General features: G+C 28.7%; 1 protein-coding gene across 3 annotated transcripts in view; it reads right to left on the reverse strand.

Moving 5' to 3' along the window:
- The window catches only part of srp (serpent), a 29,117-nt gene that overhangs the window by 6,678 nt on the left and 9,369 nt on the right, over window positions 1-13,070 (reverse strand). The window lies entirely within an intron of this gene.

Genomic DNA, 13,070 nt, shown 5'->3' on the forward strand with positions numbered 1-13,070 from the left:
ATTAAATTCCTACAACATATCTTGATGTGGTCTTTAAATATAAATAAAATATATTTTTGTTACAATATTTATTTTGTTTCTATTGAAATTACCTATAACAGTAGTTCTTCAAGTACATATTGTTGTAATTTGCGAAAAACATGATGCCACTATTAATTGAGTTTTATTCCAAAGGGTTTCTTTTTTATTACAATATATACAAATTCATTATATTTTAGTAAAATTGAACAGGATCTGGTTTTTCCAACTAGTATATCTAGTAAATTTCAAAAAAAAAAAAATTATATACTTAGGTAAGAAATCTTGTTTTTTAAACAAAAAATCATAAAAATTAAGCCAATGAAAAAATGTAATCAATTTACCAATTTACGAAATTGAATCTTTTTGTAAAAGAAAAAAAAAATAATCAAAAGTAAAAAAAAAATCATTGGCGGCAAAACCAAACCATATTAACAACGCCCTGATCGTAGTTTCAAGAATTATAAAGAAAATTACTTTTTTTTGCTTTAAGATGAGTACTATGTTCGGGGTTTTCACCAAAACACTACATTAAAAGTACAAATATATTTATGAAGACGATTATATTTTGATAAAGTCTTACCAAGTAATGGATGGAAAAGATCCAAGGAATTCATTGCAAATAATTTTATATTTCTAAATTAATTAATTTAAAAAAAGTAACCGTAAGTAAAAGCTGGTTTTCAGCTTGAAAACTGAACATAGTACTCAGCTTTAGATTGAATTTTATACATAGTTTAGTTTATACAACTTTTGAGACATACTTGGAAATTTAAAATTAAAATACACCAAAAATAATATTCTAAATTCCCCATCAATTAAGGAATTGAGGTTTTTCCTGGTAAATGTCTTAATAAAAATATTTCATTATATCAATGAAAAACTTCATTGGCCTAATTTTAATAATAATTAAAGTTCTTTGTGTATCATCGAAACGCATTGTTATTTTTCCCTTTTTATATAAATTTATGACACATATATAAATAATTTTGTTTTAAATCAAAAACCTTACTTGACATTCTTATGTCATTGGAGCCTTTTTTGAACATCTTCTCTTAGGTTCTAAATTGTCTGCCCAAGCAAAACATATTTTCTTTGATCCGTGCAATGCTTACGAATAACAAAAAAAAAACCTCAAACGACTGTACGCAAAACTTGTTGCAAATTTTTTTGTTTATAAACAAATCCATAATTTGTATACAAGAACGGTTGACAATAATTGCGGCAATCATATATCATTTAGCACAAGATCAAGGACCACCAGCAAAATCCATTGTCATTGTATTCTATGGCAAGCAACAAATGACGTTGAAAAGACCTGTAGACTCATTGGGATCACTTGACACAATTTCCAGTATCCATCCATTCATATAAATAAAACTGTAATGCCTTAATTAAACTTGCGTATTCACTAAAAGCGACAAAATCATATTGTGTCATTCGTTTTTTTTTTTTTTGCAGGATTTTGAAATTTGATCATACTTTTTGTGGTCTTCAATGAACTAAATAAACAAACGCATAATCAAAAAAAATTGTGTTGTCAGTTAATGATTTTTTGTTCTTTTGTTTATATATCGAAGAATGCCACAGTAGCAAATATAAATAGTCTTAAGAAATATTTAGAACTATGCAAATTGAAATTTGTAATTTGAAGTTTTAATATTTGATGCGTTTTTTCTTATTGTCCTTCTTCTGGAGAATAAGGTTATATCGAGTGTAAATAGAAAACAGATTGCAACTCTGATATCAGCTGTTCAATTACAATAAGCATGTGGTATATTTTATTTGTTATTTATAAATAACGTTAATTATTGAAATAATTTTCGTTGTAGGGAGATCATTATAATTTTCTATAATTTGCTATTGTAGTATGAGAGATTTTTTTAAACAAAAAGTGCATAGAAAATAGCCCAGTAGAAACCTCCAACTCCTTAAACATTAATATGCATTGTATAGCATGGAGATTCAAAGCCGTCTACTGAAAGTGATATTTTCGAGAAAATTGGTTTTTCCAAATCACAATAGCAGACTATTGTGAATTATAAATATTGTGAACATAAATATGTATTGTATAGCATGGAGAGTCCCAATACAATAGCCGTCTACTGAGAGTAATATTGTCGAGAAAGTTGGTTTTCCCCAATCACAATAGCAGACTATTGTGAATTATTCAATACATATAAAATGTGTTTTTATAGCAATTGAAATGCCATGTTTACGATATATTTATAAGACTCTTTATATCCGATCCACTCTGTGGGTCGATTTTAGTGAAATGTCTCAAGCAGAACTAAAATACTTGCTGTCTCCACTTGATAAGCCCGAACTTCCACTCTTATTACCACAGAGTTAATAGCCCACGGCGAAAAATAGCCCAGTAGAAACCTCCAACTCCTTAAACATTAATATACATTGTATAGCATGGAGATTCAAAGCCGTCTACTAAATGTGATATTGTCGAGAAAGTTGGTTTTTCCAAATCACAATAACAGACAATTGTGAATTATAAATATTGTGAACATAAATATGTATTGTATAGCATGGAGAGTCCCAATACAATAACCGTCTACTGAAAGTAATATTGTCGAGAAAGTTGGTTTTCCCCAATCACAATAGCAGACTATTGTGAATTATTCAATACATATAATAGAGAAAATGTGTTTTTACTGCAATTGAAATGCCATGTTTACGATATATTTATAAGACTCTTTATATCCGATCCACTCTGTGGGTCGATTGTGGACTAAAGTACTTGCTGTCTCCACTTGATAAGCCCGAACTTGCACTCTTATTACCACAGAGTTAATAGCCCACGGCGAAAAATAGCCCAGTAGAAACCATCAACTACTTAAACATAAATATGCCCTGTATAGCATGGACAGTCTCAATACAATAGCCGTCTACTAAATGTGATATTGTCGAGAAAGTTGGTTTTTCCAAATCACAATAACAGACAATTGTGAATTATAAATATTGTGAACATAAATATGTATTGTATAGCATGGAGAGTCCCAATACAATAACCGTCTACTGAAAATAATATTGTCGAGAAAGTTGGTTTTCCCCAATCACAATAGCAGACTATTGTGAATTATTCAATACATATAATAGAGAAAATGTGTTTTTACTGCAATTGAAATGCCATGTTTACGATATATTTATAAGACTCTTTGTATCCGATCCACTCTGTGGGTCGATTGTGGACTAAAGTACTTGCTGTCTCCACTTGATAAGCCCGAACTTGCACTCTTATTACCACAGAGTTAATAGCCCACGGCGAAAAATAGCCCAGTAGAAACCATCAACTACTTAAACATAAATATGCCCTGTATAGCATGGACAGTCTCAATACAATAGCCGTCTACTATGTGATATTGTCGAGAAAGTTGGTTTTTCCAAATCACAATAACAGACAATTGTGAATTATTCAATACATATAATAGATGAAAAAATGTGTTTTTATTCTTATTGAATCGCTATGATTATGATATATTTATAAGACCCATTATGCCCGGACTATCTGGTGATATCTGGTTCATATATCTGGTAACATATAATTTGCTAATTATTAGAAAGACACTCTGTGGATTGATTTTAATAAAATGTCTCAAACGGAATTAAATTACTTAATATCTTCCTTTGATGCACTCTTATTATCACTTCCACAAAAAAAAATATGTTGTACAAAAAAAATACATTATTTTGGAACGAATTTCGGTATCGAATGAGTTGGGTCGAACAGGATAAAATATAAACGTCACCGCCCTAAGGTATTCCCAGCAAAAAAATTTGGAAGTTCTTCCAAAGGCACAACTTTAAAAGCACTTCCAGAAGATACACTCCCAATGATGTTCTTTATTTTAACTACCCAGGTAGCTCTTTTAATTAAATTTTTTATAACTTGGTTTTTTTCATACTTTTAATGGGTAATTTTAACTTTTTTTGTTTCAAATAAGTTAAAAACGGAGTAAGAATTCATAAAAAAATTTTGTCGAAAAAAATGCTTAATCCCATCTGAAAAAATTGTGAATTTTTGAAAATATTTGAGGTCAAACGTTTCCGAGATGTGTTAGAATCCATTAAAAATTATAAAAAATTATAAAAATTTTTTATTTGACAAAATATCACAGAATTTTTTAATTTACATCCAAAACATTGAATTCGGATCACACCTAACGAAGTGATTCAAATTCAGTGGAACGGCTGTTGAAATGGAGGACTTCCGTCCTATGATAAGCCCATGTTAAATTCATCGGTTCTGCGTCAATTTTGCACCACTTCCGGATCCAAAAAGAACATTTTCATTACTTTTTTGGCGACGCTTTTTTTTTGCTGGGATATTTCTATTGGTTATCCATCACGAAATTCCACTAGAATTGTATTTTCTATCAAAATCTATATGTATTGCCAGCTTGAATATTTTATAATTGACATTTCCTCTAAAAATGCTTTTATAAAGAATTCGAATTATGGGACTTTTTTGCTTAATTTTCTAAAAATGCATTTATAAAGAATTCGAATTATGTCACTTTTTACTTAATTTTTTCACAATAACTATGATTCGGAGAGAGAGAGAGGAGACTTTAATTTAAACAAATACATGATGACAATATGACAATACTGGCGAATGTATTGATATTCTACATAATCCTTGCTGATATAAGAAAAATACCCTGGGGTCTCAAAACTGTTATAAGAAAATATTTACAATTAGTTTGATACTACTATTAATGAATATTTTACACTTTTGGCATAAAAAAATTAAATTTAATTGATTCTAAAGGACGAAAAGTGTTGTCAACTCTTCATAAATTTACAGTCTTTTTATGAAATTAATAATATTTATAAATTTTAGATGCACAAAGTTATTTCTTTTTTTTCATTGTTTTAAAATGATTTAAAATATTCTTGTATTATTGTATTCTTTTTAATTGTATTAAAATCATTATCTATTAACATTGACACAGAACAATTATTTATCACCAATAAATCTGATCTAAATAATATAAAAACTTCATGAATGAATTTTACTTTTGGGTTGCAATTCTAATCAAATTTGATTAGACTTTTGTCTTTCACTTTAAAATCACGTCGTTTTTTTATTTTAATACACAATATTAATTTGTAATATTTTTTCTTCAGGATTTTGTTTAATATATATAATTTTTATTAACAATAAAAATGTCCCAAATCGAAAAGTGGTCTCTAAGTTCAATGGTCTTTTTTTCACTTTGTATCGACGAATCAAGCACATTAAATCTAAGATACACCACCGCACCATACAGAGTGTTAAAGAGACTGACAACGTTTGGGTTCAACGCCTAGATTTGAATAAGAAAATAAGACATACAAATGGTTCTAAAAGAACCATAAAAAAATCTCAAGCAGAAAAGTAAACCAACAACCGAACACATATCACACATAGAGAACATTCCATTTAAAACCCCTCTATACTAAGGTGCAAACAAATTCAAAAGAAATTCTGCAACAGCCAATACATCATCAGTTAACTTGAATAGACCCAGTGGTCAGTGGTCATACCAAAACGTTTTCCATGATAAACCAACAAAAATTTGCAGTAAAGAAGCGCGTGTTTAATCGTCAATAAGACATTATTAAACAATAAGAACAACAAAAACAATACATTAAAAAAAATAAATTATTATATCATTATCTAAACTTTGGCTAAATGTTATTGTTATTATAGTAATGAGATTTAATAGTCTCGTTTTATTTTGTTATATATTCTATATATTTTTGAGTGTAAAACCAATCAAAGTCCCACGTTAGCACTATTGTTATTTTTCTTTTCCATGCAATAAAAATTAGATGTGAACCTGCATCATTATCATTCCCAATAACAGTATATTGTGATTGAATAATACAATTTAAGATGAATTAAAACAAAATGATATTCTGCAAGTAATCCTCGATATTCCAATACTGTTATTTATGTTTTCTCTATGTTATTTTCCACTTTGCAATGATCTTGTTTATGTGCTATGCTATTATGACTAGCAGAACCACAAAGTCGAGAAAATTGTTTTATTTATCATTAATTTCTTTTCTTTTGAGAAAGTTTTTTTTTTAAAGAAAAATTTTCAGATGTTCCAAAAATATTACTTCATATCAGGCTTCAGACTTCGCTGATAAAAAAAAATCTCAAATAAAGGGTGATTCTTTTGAGGTTAGGATTTTCATGCATTAGTATTTGACAGATCACGTGGGATTTCAGACATGGTGTCAAAGAGAAAGATGCTCAGTATGCTTTGACATTTCATCATGAATAGACTTACTAACGAGCAACGCTTGCAAATCATTGAATTTTATTACCAAAATCAGTGGCAGAAAATCCGCTTTTTTATCGACAAATTTTGTTCAGCGATGAGGCTCATTTCTGGTTGAATGGCTACGTAAATAAGCAAAATTGCCGCATTTGGAGTGAAGAGCAACCAGAAGCCGTTCAAGAACTGCCCATGCATCCCGAAAAATGCACTGTTTGGTGTGGTTTGTACGCTGGTGGAATCATTGGACCGTATTTTTTCAAAGATGCTGTTGGACGCAACGTTACGGTGAATGGCGATCGCTATCGTTCGATGCTAACAAACTTTTTGTTGCCAAAAATGGAAGAACTGAACTTGGTTGACATGTGGTTTCAACAAGATGGCGCTACATGCCACACAGCTCGCGATTCTATGGCCATTTTGAGGAAAAACTTCGGAGAACAATTCATCTCAAGAAATGGACCGGTAAGTTGGCCACCAAGATCATGCGATTTGACGCCTTTAGACTATTTTTTGTGGGGCTACGTCAAGTCTAAAGTCTACAGAAATAAGCCAGCAACTATTCCAGCTTTGGAAGACAACATTTCCGAAGAAATTCGGGCTATTCCGGCCGAAATGCTCGAAAAAGTTGCCCAAAATTGGACTTTCCGAATGGACCACCTAAGACGCAGCCGCGGTCAACATTTAAATGAAATTATCTTCAAAAAGTAAATGTCATGGACCAATCTAACGTTTCAAATAAAGAACCGATGAGATTTTGCAAATTTTATGCGTTTTTTTTTTTAAAAAAGTTATCAAGCTCTTAACAAATCACCCTTTATAAATATAAAGTGTTTTTGGGATAGTACAGAAAAAGCTACAGTATTTTTCAATTAAAATTTTAATTGAATTTGAAAAAATAATCAATTAATAGATCAATTGATTCAACAAATTTTTTAATCAAAACAAAATATCAATCACGAAAATTTAAGTAATTTAAAAATTGATTTAACTGTCAATATTTTTTTGTTTTTTTTTTTGTCAAAAAAAAAAAAACTCAAATATAAATATAAAGAGTTTATGGGATAGTCCATACACAAAGAAAACTATCAACAATATTTTACCATTAAAATTTAAATTGAATTGAAAAAAAATTCAATTAAAAGATCAATTGATTCAACAATTTATGTTAATCAATCACAAAAATGTAAGTATTTAAATAATTGATTTAAGTATCAATAATTTTTTTATTGGATCAATTCATTTTTTGATTGGTATGAGCGCCAGGTTTTATCAATTACGTGAATGAAGCAATTAATTTGGAGTCTATTTGTAGTGATTGAAACAAATGTTTTTAATAACTTGCTATTGTGATTTAAAATAAAATGAGTAATATTTGGTTCAGTTAAAATTGGTTTGGTCAAAAAACTCAATTTTAATTTAGGCAGTCAATTATTTAATGTACTATTATTTATTTCTTCATAATTAATTTTTCTTTAGATGAAAAAATTTTCTTGTAATTTTACAATAAACTATAAACTATTTTATATAAACTATTTTCTTATGTGTTTTCCAATTATAATTCTAGTTGGAGTCAAAATTTAATAAAGCCATGAATAATATGAAAATTATTAATTCCGAATACAATTTATTATTATGTTTTTAATTATTATATTTAAAATATTTTTTTATTTAATTAAAACGCTAATTGGGATAATTAATATTTGAATTAAAAATATAAAAAGATTTATTCATGTTCTTAATTGACTTTATTTTTTTAATTTGTTAAAAAAAAGTTTATTGTTAGTTAAATTTTTAATTGATTATGTTTTCAATTTTATTTAACTTTTTAATTGTAAATATTTCAGTGATATTTTTTTTTCTTGTGGACAAAGTGTCAAAATTTAGAAAAAAAACAACACGTGGCTTAATTGCTATTGTGAATGGATGTAATGCCCATTCTACAAACAAGCCCTGTGGCTTCACCCACAGAAGGAATATGATCACCTCAAACATGTTTTAGGAGCAAAATGTTATTTTTTGGTGGTGACCATGTAACATGGTTGCCGCAACCATAACTGATTTTGGCAAGAGAAAAAAAAACATTTTTGTGACAAACATGTCATCATACAAAAATAACATTTTGCTCTTGAAACATGTTTGAGGTGATCATATTCCTTCTCAGCGTGTTCGTGGGCTCATAGAAATAAGATGAATTGTAAATTATTATCAAAAAACAAACCCAGCCACACTGATAGAAAAAGTTTCGTTATATTAACGAAATGTTTCATTAAAAGTGAGCCAATGAAACAAATTCGTTAATACAATGAAATTTTTCATTATTATAACGAATTTTCTGTCAATCAACGTAACGTTTCCTACTATTAACGATTTATTTCATTGTATTAATGAACATTTTTCATTATATCAATGAAAAATTTTCGTTGGCTCAATTTTAATGAAATTTTCTTTGTGTGCAACTACATTCAAATCGATGATATGAGTTTGGCAAAGGAAAAGAGATATGCTTGCAAATTTGTTTAGGCAGTAGCCGACTATCAAACTTTTTTTCGGAAGGTTCAGGTGCAGTTCACTTTGGATTGAGTGAATTACCCGAATTTATTCTGATAATTGGTTGATAGTTTTGCTGCAAGTAGAGGATGCTGATGAGGAATGTGGTAATTCCGAAACAGCTGTACATCCAACCATCTTGCAGTCTATAGGGATTTGCCCAAATAAATTTGACAAGCATACTTTTCCTCTGTTGGTTAAGCTACACTTGTAGTTTAGTCAATGCATGGCTTTAAGCTGAGATCAAAAACAACAATAAGTAAATTATTATGTTTTATTAATAAAGATAATTTAGGAAAAAATATCTTTTGATCCATCCCTAATAATTCACAATTATATGTCATTGTGAATCAAACCCAATTGTCATGGGTTTGTTAAAAAAAATATTTTGATCTATCAATTGAATAATTTAAAAATATTCACGATTTCCGTATCCAGAGTATATTTAAATGAAAAGATTTGCTATATAGCGCTTTATTTGTTTTAAATAATTATATAAAAAAACACTGCTATTGTTATGCCCCACCATCAGCAGAGGTAGGTTTGTCGTCAGATGTATATAGGAAGTTTTAAAATAATTTTATCTTCTTCTGGTTTCTTGAGTGTTTCTGAAATATGTACGACAATCATATGTAATTCTAAACCCAGCTAAATGAATTGTCATATATAGAATAAGTCTAAATTTTGTTTTTTTTTTATTGACATTTTTGCAGTTTCATAATCTTTGGTTTAGCAAAGCTACGACAACGACAAAGAAGAAAATATGCATTGCGGTAATAAAAGAATCTTCTTAAAGAAGTCACATACGCTTTCTTAAATCTCGACTCACACACCACAAACTATACTGCAGATGAATTCTTAGCTCAATGCGCACTAAAGCGAAGTTTATGGCGCATTTGAATTTTATGTTAGTTTTTCACGTTTCTGTGTAAGTTATTGTTTTTTTTTTTTTTTTTTAATTCTATTTCTTTGGAAATTTTTGCATAATAATTATTTTCAACATAATGTTAGGGTCATGTTGACCATTGATTTCAAATGTAGGCCAAATAGTGTAAGGCATAATTGTTTAGCATAGATGAAAATCTGAAAGCTAATAAAAATTATGGGCTAAAATTTTGCAGAGTTAAAGCAATGCTCTTTTGTAGGGTTAAAGCTAAGTTTAGAGCAATGCCCATATATTGTTGAAATCCGTAGGTCCATTAGGGCCAACGATATATAATTTTCCATTGAGCTTGAAAATTGGAAAATTTATATTCATAACTAGTATAACTAAAATTATACCTTTCATTAACTTTGAAAAAAAATATATATCGAAGTCTCTGTTACATATAAATACTGCTAGTTTACATATAACTTAACGTTAAAGTTTCTATATACAAATAGTGTTGGAAATGTCAATTTACTTGTATTGATTCATACAAATAAACAATAGAAATTTTGTTTCGCTGTTTCTTTTTTTATTTTCTTTCTTATATGCTTTTATTATTAAGTATTATTTTTAAATGAAAAAAAAAAATATTAAAAAAAAGTACATGTTCATGAGTCATGTTTAAAGGTTATTACAATGGGTGTTCAGCAAACGAGGATGGAAGCTTTTAAAAAGCCAAATGGATTAATTCTAAAATAAGATATCGATTCTTAAAATCTATCAAAAAGTGTTTTCGAATCTGTGACATTTTTATAGGGCCACGAAAAATTATTTAATATTCCTGGAAACCTTTTTTAAGGATGTATAATTGTCATTTCCTCGGAAGTTAATCTAAAGGTGTTCATCGTACAACCCTGGGATTATATTACTTCTTTCCTAATTACACAGAAAAAAAATTAACGAATTTTTTTCCAATTAAATTCTTGATTGGAAAAAAAATCTTAATTCAATTAAAAAATTTAATTGATTCAACAAATGTTTTAATTGAAACAAAAATCAATCACAAAATTTAATAGTATCAATTAATTTTTAATTGGATCAATTAATTTTTTAACGGATACTATCATTTCATATTTTCAATTAAAATATTAATTGAATCAATTAATTTCGTGATTGAATCAGAAAAAAATTGTGTATATCCTTACGCCCAAATTATATCGTCATCCTAAAAATGTTGCTGATTCATAACGCTGTCAGGGATCCTCAACTCAAAAGCTATAGCGCAGTTGTTTATATTCTGTAACCAATTTCGTAAATGTTGCACTTTGTATTACAATCGAAATCAACATAAGTGAATTTTTATCATTAAGAAATTTTATCATTATCTTAAGAACTGAGAAAAGAGCTTCTAATGATATATTGTTTCAATTCTGGTTTAATATTTTGTTTAATTCATTTTCTGTTTTCTTTGGCGTTAAAACTACAATCACTTAGAATTTTTTGCTTTTTACTGTTCAAAATATACAATCATTGCTATAGTTTTTTAGAGTCATAGAAAAGCACGTGCGCCTCTTTACTTGCAAATAAACAATAGAGAAAATTCCCAGAAATACTTCTAGGTGAACAAAATATTAGAGTACATATGTGAATGTATATTGAAATCGATCATAAAGGATTTCATTCAAAATAAGGTGAATAGTATTTGTTTTACAAAAAGCCTAATATGAGTCAGAAATATGCAAATCATTCATATGGAACTTTGATCTCTATGATTTGGCATAGGTACTGCTTAATTGATATGACAAAAAAAAGGAGGTCACTAAACAAAATTTGATTGGTAAACCAAAAGCGGCTACACGGATGGAAAAGACAGTTTTTCATATGTTTGGCTATAAGCATTATATGTTTGGAACACAAATTTTTAAACACAATATTTTTGAGTGCAAGCATATAATGTTCATAAACTAGCATAACATGTTTGGGACATATATGTTAATATGTTAGAACATATTATGTTTGGGACATAAAATGTTTGTAAATATAATATGCTTGGATGCAAACATATATTAATTTAGAAATAGCCTATAAACATATATGTGTTTAGTAGCTTGGAGCGCTATTTAACAGGGAGCGGTATTGAATTAAGTTGGTGGTTGTTGCTTGTTATTACAAAATTAACATTTTATTTTTCCTTGGGCAATTGATCAGCTACTTCTTTGATCCTTACAAACTGTGTAATCCGCTGTTCGAATCCCCGTCCGGCAAAAGGTAAAATTAAAATAAAAAAATCATACAATTGAATAATTTCTTCTACAATGTTTGTATTACAGAAGAAGGTGCTAAGAACTAAAAAATCTCGTGGAAGTGAGAAAGATGTGGGGGAATATACAATTGGGCAGAAACAAAATTTTGAGCATTCAGGTCGAAAACCTATGTTGTTAGCACCTATATTACCTGTTTATTTTCATAATTCATTATGATTGTAAATAAATAAATAAATAAATAAAATTTTGAGCACAATATTGTTTGGGAAATTTTTTTTTAAGCATATAATATTTTTGGGTGCAAAATGCTTCCAAACATATTATATGTTCACATAATAACATATTGTCTTTTGGAAGACAACATTATTGAATTTGGATGCAAAAATACAAAATGTTTGGAAATTGACTACCCAAACATATATTGTTTAGACCAATATGCTTTCAAAAATATTATATATTGGAAGAGATCAAACATATAAATGTTTGGGCAATAGCCAAAAATGTATATGCTTGAAGCAAAATATGTTTGGGAGTATATGTTACAGAATCGATTTTTTGTGAGCGTGTAGTTTTTGTTGAAACACCTCTAAATGGATTAAATATATATGTATTGTATCATAAATCGTTATAATAATACTGGTACATAACACCATGATAGTCGATTTGAATTCGACAACTTTCACTCCGTAGTGGTAATCAAATGGCTAAATACCAGAAAATATCTGGTGGACCACAATATTAACCAAAACAAAACACAGGTGTGCGTGGAAGATCCTAACATCTCAGCAAAAACTCTTATTACCGAATAATTTTGAAGGTAAATTATATTAAAATTGGTAACCGCACGCTCACAAAAAATCGCTTCTGTAACATATACTCCCAAACATATTTTGCTTCAAGCATATATATTTTTGGGTATTGCCCAAACATTTATATGTTTGATCTCTTCCAATATATAATATGTTTGAAAGCATATTGGTCTAAACAATATATGTTTGGGTAGTCTAAGTTCCAAACATTTTGTATTTTTGCATCCAAATTCAATAATGTTGTCTTCCAAAACACAATATGTTATTATGTGAACAT

This window comes from Haematobia irritans, chromosome 1 (assembly GCF_050003625.1).
Source record: "Haematobia irritans isolate KBUSLIRL chromosome 1, ASM5000362v1, whole genome shotgun sequence".
Lineage (NCBI taxonomy): Eukaryota > Metazoa > Arthropoda > Insecta > Diptera > Muscidae > Haematobia > Haematobia irritans.